This window comes from Canis lupus, chromosome 4 (genome assembly GCF_003254725.2).
Source record: "Canis lupus dingo isolate Sandy chromosome 4, ASM325472v2, whole genome shotgun sequence".
Classification (NCBI taxonomy): Eukaryota; Metazoa; Chordata; class Mammalia; order Carnivora; family Canidae; genus Canis; species Canis lupus.
The window spans coordinates 28,448,116-28,457,208 of NC_064246.1; the positions used below are offsets into that span (position 1 = coordinate 28,448,116).

Consider the following 9,093-nt stretch of genomic DNA (forward strand, 5'->3'; position numbering starts at 1 on the left):
GCAGGGATTGGCTCAGTGCGGGTCACGTGCCCGCGGAGGAGGCGGGGCGTCTTGATTGACGTGGGACTACGAGGGCGTTCATCCAATGAGGGCGAGGCGCTCCCCGAGGGAGGCGGGGGCTGCAGAAGGCGGGCCCTGGGTCCTGCGTTGGGGGATCCCCGGACCCGGGGGCACCCTGCAGGCCTGGCGGGGCAGGGGGCGTCGTGGGGGAGGCGGCGCGACCGCTGGGCAAAGAGAGGAAGAAGCAGGTTTTTCTGGCTCTGAATCTTCAACCAAGAGACCTGGTTGTGGGCCTCAGAGGTTGTCCCCTGCTTGCAGGGCTGGCAAAGACCAGCCGGGAACTATTTTTGACTTTCCAGGCCATGTGGCTTCTGCCACAACTGCTCAGCTTCGCCCCGATGCCTTGAAAGCAGCGGTGGCCCATATGTAAATGAAATCAAGCTTTACTCCCGAAAACCAGCAGCAGGGCTGGATGGGGCCTTTGGGTCACAGGGTGCTGCTGGCTCCTGTGCCAGTTGATTGCTCTCATGTCCTAGGACAGAAGGTCCCCCATAGCAGTCCACGCGCTCTGACTGGTTCTTCCACTTGCCTCTGCTTCCGAATACCCCAAGGAGCCTACGGAGAACACAGATGCTTGGGACCCAGCCCAGACTTCCAAATCAGAATGTGCAGGGATGGCCTGGGGTCTGGGCCCTAGGTGATTCTGACCTGGGCCTGTTGTGACCTGGTCCAAGATGCAGTCAAGGAGACAAGACCCTCCAACATGAAGTGGCCCAAGGAAGCAACAGGTGAGAGAGGGCAGGCTTGGGAGCTGCGGGGAGGGAGGCGATCCCCAGGGCTACGGGAGAGTGTGTATGCAGGGCAGGCTTCCTGGAGGAGGGCCCACGGTGCCCTGAAGGGCAGTCTTAGCTGCCACAGTACTGATGTGACATTTTCTACCTGTCAGTCTTGGCTCCTAACTAGCCAAGAGAGGAGGTGATGAAAAGTCCAGGTGAACAGCTTTCTGTTTTCATCCTTCCGAAGGGGGCCACACCCATGCCTCAGCCTCATTCCTCTCACTTCCCTCTGAGCCTGTCCTTCCCCTTGCAAATGTGTCCTGCTCCCTTCCAGCCCCACTTTCCCACAATGCCCCTTTCTCCTGTGTCCCAAGTGACACCCACCTGTGCATCCTTCTAGTACTGACCATGTTCTGGCAAACTCAGCCCCTTCTTGCTATAATTTTTAGTAAAACCAAGAACCCTGGAGGTGGTTCTCTCCCATCTCTTCCTCTCCATGTTTTTTTCTTGAAAAGACACCCTAAAACCTTTTGGGGTCTGTTCTGGTGTGGCAGCGGGGAGGGTGCACTCTATAGGTGCTAGCAGAGCAGTTTTAGCCATAAGGATGAGATGGTGCTAATGCTCCTAGGATGCCTGGACCTAGAGGCCTCTGGTTCTCACTGCTCTGGCCTTGGACCCAGACGGGGAGCTTTGCCTATCACGGTAGTAGGCATCTGTGGTCTGCCCGATATTCATCTCCTCTTTCTGGCACTAGAACATCCTTTTCTCTGGGAATCCACTCTCTCCCCACTCTGAATCCATGTGGATTGTGTACGATGTCTCCAAAGTGGGGATATGACCCAGGCCTGGCAAATCAGTGCATCACATTCCCCCGGCACAGTAATTGGCCCAGGGATGGGTGGGTCAATGGGCAAAGTTAGTTCAATGTTGGCACTTGTGTGGGGTAGTGAAGAGAACTCTTGTTCTGGATTTGAGGTTGTGATGCTATCAACCTGGAGCTTTTGGAGTCCCACAAGTAGGGAGAGTGTGCTTGAGCATGACTACAGCACAGAGGGGAGTACAGCAGGGCGATAGACCAGAGAAAGAACCAGAGAGCCAAAAAGAGAGCAAACACTGGTCCAGAGGGTGTGGTTCCAGTCCCGGGATCCAGCTGGACCTGAAGCCAGAAGACCTACTTGTAAGTCTTTTTTTCTGCTATAGGAGTCTCACATTCTCTTTTTGGATTAAACCAATTCAATTTGAGCTGACATGTAGCATCTTGATTGATAGTTTCCTTGATAGTGGCAGGGGGGTCCCTTAGCAGGAATGCCTGAGCTGCAGGCAGACTATACCCAGGCCCCTCTGAGCCCCTCCTTGTCTTAAAAGAAGAGCTCAGATTAGTGCTCACCAGACAGGTACAAAATAGTTCATCACAACAGGGTTAAGCATAGGCCTTTTGTGTTCTGGTCCATTCCTGTCCCTGCCTCTCTTGCAGTAGCGAGCATGGTCTTCAGTAAATGTGTTGATTGTCTGGCTGGTTGACGGGTAGCATGGCTCTCCTCCACTCTCCAGTCACCCGAACATTCTCATGCCATCCCAGTCTCCTTAGTATCATTCCACCTACCCACTCTCCAAGCTAGAGGCTTTGCCTCCTTGCTCTCCTTAATATGGGGTGCCTATGAAGGAGAGCAAGGAGACAAAGCCCCCATTGTTACTTTTCCATCCTCACTCCCACTTGCTTGGCATAGACCTCAGCCTTTTGCAGGAGGAAGCCACATGGCCCTGGATCTGACACCTCATTTCAGTGGCCTCAGTTTCCTTGCCTGTGCGTGGGCATGAGGCAGTACCCTAAAAATATGAAGTGCCCCCAAGGATTTGAGTGTGAAGGGAAATCACTAGTCCCCTGGGCACTCAACAACAACAATGACCCATAAAATGGAGCAGAACAAAGGCACAAAGCCACCTTCAAGAGTGAGGAGGTCAAGATAGCTCAGAAATCACTGGCTGAATGTACATGAAGTCTGAGCACATCAGAACGCAGTCTCGTCAGCCCTTAATAGGAACAGAGGACATCGGGTGGCCCAGAGGCGCACACTGGCAGGGGCTCTGAATGACTGGCCCAGGCCTCTGTCTGTCATGAAGGAGGACATGTCACAGCCTGGTAGCCTGATGCCCCCAGCTCCCCAGCTCTAGTGCTTGGGCTTCCTGTGTTGCCAGTCACAGCAGGACTGTCTGCGATGAATATGCTGGCATTTGGGTTTTGCTCATCAAGCTTGTGAGCTGTGAGTCAGCATCCTGGAGCCTGTCTAAGTCTGAGTACCGATGACTCGGCGTTCTGGTTTGTAGGACGGGGTCAGGCCCTGGCCCTGGGCTCTTTAGGTTGGGAGGGTATTGGTGTAACTGGTGGGCCTACCCCAGAGATTCTGATTGATGAGATTGGGGTGGGGGCAGGCCCTCCCGTTAAATAACACCTCAGCAGGCACTGAGCACAAGCAAGGGGAGACCCACTGCTGGGACACAATGACTGCACCACCAAGCCGCCTGTCGGCCTCCTTTCCTGCCTCTGTTGAACCTCTACACTGGGTGCTGCTGATTGGCTTCAGGGCTCACTTGAGTAATTTGCACAGAGCCCATTTTAATTCCCCTGAGACCCCCTGCAGGCTTTGATGGCACTGAACATGAGACAGCAGACACTCTCGAGAAGGAAAAATGGCCTCTTTATTTGGAAGTTCTGAACACAAAGGAAAAAGATGTGCCAGCAATTATAATTCCTCTGAAGCTTCCACCTCTGGACTCAGAGTTGGGTCTTGTCTCATCTGGGCTTTGCTCTCCCCGGGTGAGCCTGATTCAGTGTAGATGTGTAATCATGACCCTCCGTATGGCAGGGTTTGGCTGAGATGACCCCCCCGCCCTTTGCAGTGAGTGGGCTTTTTAGGACTAGGGGGGTTGTGAGCTGTCTCCCAAAGCATTTCTGAGCAACGAGGGCTGAGCACAGAAGCAGCAGCCCCCCATTCCTGTGCTCCAGAGAGGTGGGCGAGTCTTCCCCTGGTCCCTGTCCAAGGCTGCAGTCAGGAGTGGTCATCCTCATCTGGCTGCTCTGAGGAGCCACTCAGAGAAGTGCTTGGCTTCTACTCACTGCTGGCTGTATTACTTTATGTGACTTAGAAGAGCAATAAGTATGGTGACTGTAGAGAGCAGGACATTTTTCTGGCCAGGCTCTGTTGACCTGGACAAAATCATCACAGCTCTGTGATACATTTTGAGCCAAAGCACATTCACCATCGGAACAGTGGACATCATTAGCATGACCTCATTTCCCTTGCTTGTTCCCTCAACAAATCTCTGCTATCACCTCCACCTCAGTCTCTCTGTACTCGACCTCGGGTCCTGCTTTGCAGAGAAAACAGAACACGTCAGATGGAATGCCAGTCTCCTGCCACCACACTTCCAAATATAAAGACACCGTCCGCCATCCTGTCCTCTTCCCCAGGCTCTATTGGAGCAAGGCTAATGCTACCACTTGCTGCCTTCATAAGGACCTCTCCTTGCTCTATCTTCATGCCCCCCCACCTTGACTAAAGAGTCCCATCAGCATTGAGTTAAGTTTCTATCTTCATCGTTAAATGGAGTTCTTTCCTTCCACTTCCTCTGCCCCTCCTCCCACTCAGTTCCTGTCTTAATCATGCTCACTTCTGTTGAAAGCTGGGCCTGTTGAGAGGATGGTCTGCACCCTCCCTCCCTCCGTCCTCACCTCTCACCTACCCCATAGTCCATTTCAAGAGAGCCTCTGCTCCCATATTCTTCCCAGAGTGCTCTGGACAAAGTCACCCATGGCCTCCATGTCATCAGATCTGAGGGACACTTCTCATCCCTTACCTTACACTTGCAGAAACATTTGACACACTCATCGTCTCCCTCCTGCAAAACCTCTTCCCTTAATTTTTGGGACACTGAATTATCCTATTTTCTTCCTCTTTCTCCTCTTCCTTCTCCATCTCCTTTGCCTCACCTCTGTGATTTCCAGACTTCAGGGCACCTAGGAATCGGTAGGGGGGGAGGGGTTGTTAAAAGGCAGATCAGATTCTTAGGCCCACACACCAGACTTTTTGATTTGTGGTTTTCCTGCAGCCCCAGGAATCTTCATTTACCAGTCTTCATGGGCATCTAATAATGCACATGGTTTTCGAGCACGTTTTGTGAAATCTTGCCATAACCATCAGCGGTCTTTGGCTTGGGCCTTTTCACTCCTCACCATTCACATTTCTTTTAAAATCTCATCTGGTTCAAGGCATCAGCTGTCACCTAGAGGCCACTCTCTCCACCCCAGTCCTTGCTTTTGAGCTTCAGAACCACATACCCGTCTACCTACAAGACAGCTCCATGAAGCTGTGCCAGAGACACTTGAAATGTTCAGAGCAGAATCTCTCATCTTCTCCCAGCTTGCCTGTCCCCATGTTCCCCTTCCCTGTCACTGGCACCATTAACCACCCACTTATCCAAATGAGAAGCTTTGACTCCCCCCCTCCCACCTTTTCTCGCTGCTGCCAATCAAAGACCCAAGCAATTTCTAAGTTCTATATTTTCTTAACTCCTAAATGGGTCTCAAATTCTCCAGTTGCTCTTCATTCCCACTGCCACTGTGCTGTCCAGGGCTCCATGATTTTTTTTTTCCAGATGAGCCCCTACGTGGGTTCTCTGCGGCCAAGCTTGCTTTCTCCCATCAGGTTTCCGCACAGTCACCCAGGAGCCTCTTCAGAGCTTCCGTCTAACCTTACCACTCCCCTACATTCAGGCCTGTTGTCCTCTTGCTTCTGCTTGAACAAAATCTTAGGCCAGCACACAAAGCCCTTCGTTGCTCCTCTCCTGTCTCTAGATACTCACTCATCAGCAAGATCAAGTAGCCACTTCTCAAGCCTGGCTCAGTCCCAGAAAATTTGAAAGATCATGACAAATGTTAGTAAGTTTCTGTGCTGGAGATAAAATACAAAGGGTCAGATTGTCAAACCAAGCTCCTAGGAATCAGAGGTCTTACCTAGTATTAAGCTTTACTAATCATTGCGAGGATACAAATAATTGTGAGACACAGGTAAAACATGAGGTCTAGAACCACCAATACTGCTCCCCAGGGCCTTTCTTGCCACATTAGGAAGTGCTCTGCCTTGGGTTTGTCAAAAGAGGTCTCTATGTGATACGTGCAAGGCATCTCTTGCTAAAAAGGGAGCTATTTGGCCATGACATATCTCCATTTTATTCTCTGATAGTTACCTGGCTTACACAACATTTCCCAGGGAGTCGTGCCCCATAAATCCACAGGGTCCAGGTTTGTTTACCATAAGTAGTCCTAGACAGATAGGGTTCATCGTGCTAAAAGCATTCCATAGATAAGAACTCTTCTGCTGGCCTGAATCATCAGTGTGTTGCCAGGGTCTCTGTCACTAGCGTGATTATGCGGGGATTTGACCGGGTCATCGTTCTTTCTTCTGCAGTCAAGGTGGCAGTGGCCTGCTCTGACTCCTGTTTTCCTACACAGTCCTGCTCAGCCCACCTCCGGCCTGTTGGTGTTTCCCAGAGCTCCGTCCTTGGCCTCCGTGCTTCTTCTACACGTGTGCCCCAGAGGATCTCTTTCTCCAAGCCTGTGGCTTCTGGTCTCTAAACATAAAAGTCTCCTGTGTCCATAGCTCACACCCTTGGGTTTCAGACCCACATAGTCCGCTGCCCCCCAGATTGATATTGCCCCCTCAATGTGCTCCAGGTCCTCAAACTACGTGCCTGTCACTGACTTCTTCTTTGCCCCTTCAGATCTGTTCCTCTGCTGGCTTGCCTCTCAGGACAATGGCACCCACACCCACTCGGTTGCCCAGAAACGGAATCATTCTGGTCCTCTTACTTGCTGGCCCTTTGACTTAGGGTAAGTCCAAGGGATTAGATGCTCCGAGCCTCAGTATGTGCACGTGTAAAGTGGCGATCAGAACAATATGTGTTTCCCAGATTGTTGTAGGATTAAGTGAGATGTTGCAGCTAGTGCTTGTCCCAGCGGCTAGCACACAGTAAGTGCTCAGTAATTATCAGCAAGGGTGCTTGGTCCCGGCTGCCTGCCATTCCCTGTGGTGACTCATTGCCGTGTGCTACGATGTGTACAGATATAGTCCTTCCTGCCCCTTCATCACTGTCTCTTCAGTGCCCCCCGCCCCTGCCTCCTTGGGAACTGGCCTCCTGGATGGCTGCTTCGTCTCCCATCTACAGACAACTCTTCTCCTCAGTCACACATCTGATTAGGTCACTGCCTTGGAAGGCTCTGTGCTGCTCTTGGGATAAATTCAGGCTCTTTAAAATCACTTAGGAGGCTTGACGAGCTCTGGCCACTTCCTGCCTCCAGCAGCTCCCTAGCCCAAATGCTAACCAGTTGGCACCCTGAACTTTAAGTTCCACCTGTCAGGATCTGGTCCATGCCCTCCTCATGGCCTGGAAGACACTCTGCCTTTCCTCACCTCCACCTGAGGAACCCTCGGGCCCTCTGCTGTGCTCTTGCAGTGCTCTGCATGCCCCCCATCACAGCGCTCTCCAGCTGTGAGGTCACTGGTGGGTTCTACATTGGGCCCCCTCGTGGGGCTGTGAGCCCAGGAGTTGGGGCCATGGCTGGTTCATGCTCTTATCTCCAGTGTCTAGAACAGTGCCAAGTAGAGTAGGTTCCCGATAGCAAATGAATGCAGTTGTTACATAGGGGGTCGTGGGAAGGGGCTGGTGAGGAGGGAGGAAGGAGCCCCTGAGGCTGGGGCTTCTGGCTTGAAAGTTGTTGAGACAGGCCACTGTAAGGGAGCTCTGCTTGTACTGGAGTTGTACTAATGAGCTCTTTGGATCAGGAGGGCCTGGTAAATGTGGCAGCTGACCCTGGAGATCAGGTCCCCCACCTCCTGCTTTTATTTATTTGAGAGAGAGAGAGAGAGAGAGAGAGCACCCGAGTAGGGGAGAGGCAGAGGCAGAGGGAGAAGCAGGCTCCCCACTAAGCAGGGAACCTGACTTGGGGCTCGATTCCAGGACCCCAGGATCATGACCTGAGCCAAAGGCAGACACCTAACCGACTGAGCCGCCCAGGAGCCCCTGGAGACGAGGTCCCATGATCCAAGACTTGGCAATTAGCCCAGGAAAGCAAGCCCCCAGGGCCTGCCGCCTCCACTGCCCTCCGAGTGAGTCTCTGCAGGGCTGGGGCCCAGCGCGTCATCTGCCCCTGGCAGTGGTGGAGGAGTTGGTGGGTTCTCACCAGGCTTCTTTCCTTCAAGGTTGTGTTGTGCCCTTCACGAGAGGCCTCCTCTAGATCCGCTAGTCCTGCAGCAAACTAGCGCTGAACCCCACAAGGCCGGTCCATTTTGTTCCTGTTTCATGCCTCTGGGGAAGGACAGTTGGGGCTGGGGATGGGGTGGGTATTATTCCCGGTTGTTTCTGCCACCACTCAGAAATCGCAGTGAGGGAGCTTTGGTGCTCACTAGGGAACAGTGGGAATGAAAATCACCTCTCCCCCCAAAAAAAAGAAAAAAGAAAAAAAAAAGAAAGAAAACCACCTCTGCCTGTCCCAAATTTGACCTTGGCCACTGTCCCCTAATGAAGGATGACTTCTGACCGTGACTACAGTTCATTTGTCTCCGTATGGAAGAGTCCTGGGGAAGGAGGGTGCAGGAGAAGGTAGGGTCAGGCCTCATGCCCAGGCTGAGGCACCTTGCTCCCCCAAGCTGCACGTGGTGTGAGGACACCCCCTCCATCTTTGGAAGGGCTCCCTGTCACCCTTCCATCCCGTGTTGTGCAAATTCCATTGTCTCCTCCATCTCCTGACTCTGACTGTAGGTGGCTTTCATCTCTACCCATTTTCTGCTGGCTCTGCAGAGGGCAGGTGAGGCCCTGCTCTGAGGAGGGCTGAGGTGGGGAGCACCAGGGAGAGGGGAGTGGGGAGGAGCAGGGAGGCTCTCATTCTGGGCTGGGGCTGATTACTTCTAACCCGGCAGCAATCAAGCGCGCCTCACCACTGTCAGAATTAATTCCCTTCTCAAGCTCCCCTTCAGGTAGGTGAGAAATGCCTGTGCCTCCTATTAACATGAGCGTGACCCCGTTCCTTGTGAGATGAAGACCCTGGTCTGATTATGCGTGGGGAGGATCCCCACCTGCCTGCCCTGGGCGGCATGACAACAGCTCACTTGCCTTAACTGGCAAATGAACGGTCCCACATCTGTCCTTTCTCTGTAATGCAAAGATAAGCCCACATTTGTCCTGGTGGGGGACAGGGTCGGGGAGAAGTTCTAGTCAAGTACGTGCCCAGCAGTGTTGGCAGTGAAGGGGGAGGCTGTGCATA

General features: G+C 52.8%; 1 long non-coding RNA gene across 1 annotated transcript in view; it reads left to right on the top strand.

Moving 5' to 3' along the window:
- The first annotated feature begins 214 nt into the window (after positions 1-214).
- LOC112651263 (uncharacterized) overlaps positions 215-9,093 on the top strand; it is a 261,862-nt gene continuing 252,983 nt past the window's right edge. The window contains exons 1-2 of the long non-coding RNA XR_004815063.1: positions 215-788; positions 6,555-6,663. This is a non-coding gene — a long non-coding RNA (uncharacterized LOC112651263). The remainder of the gene's footprint in view (positions 789-6,554; positions 6,664-9,093) is intronic.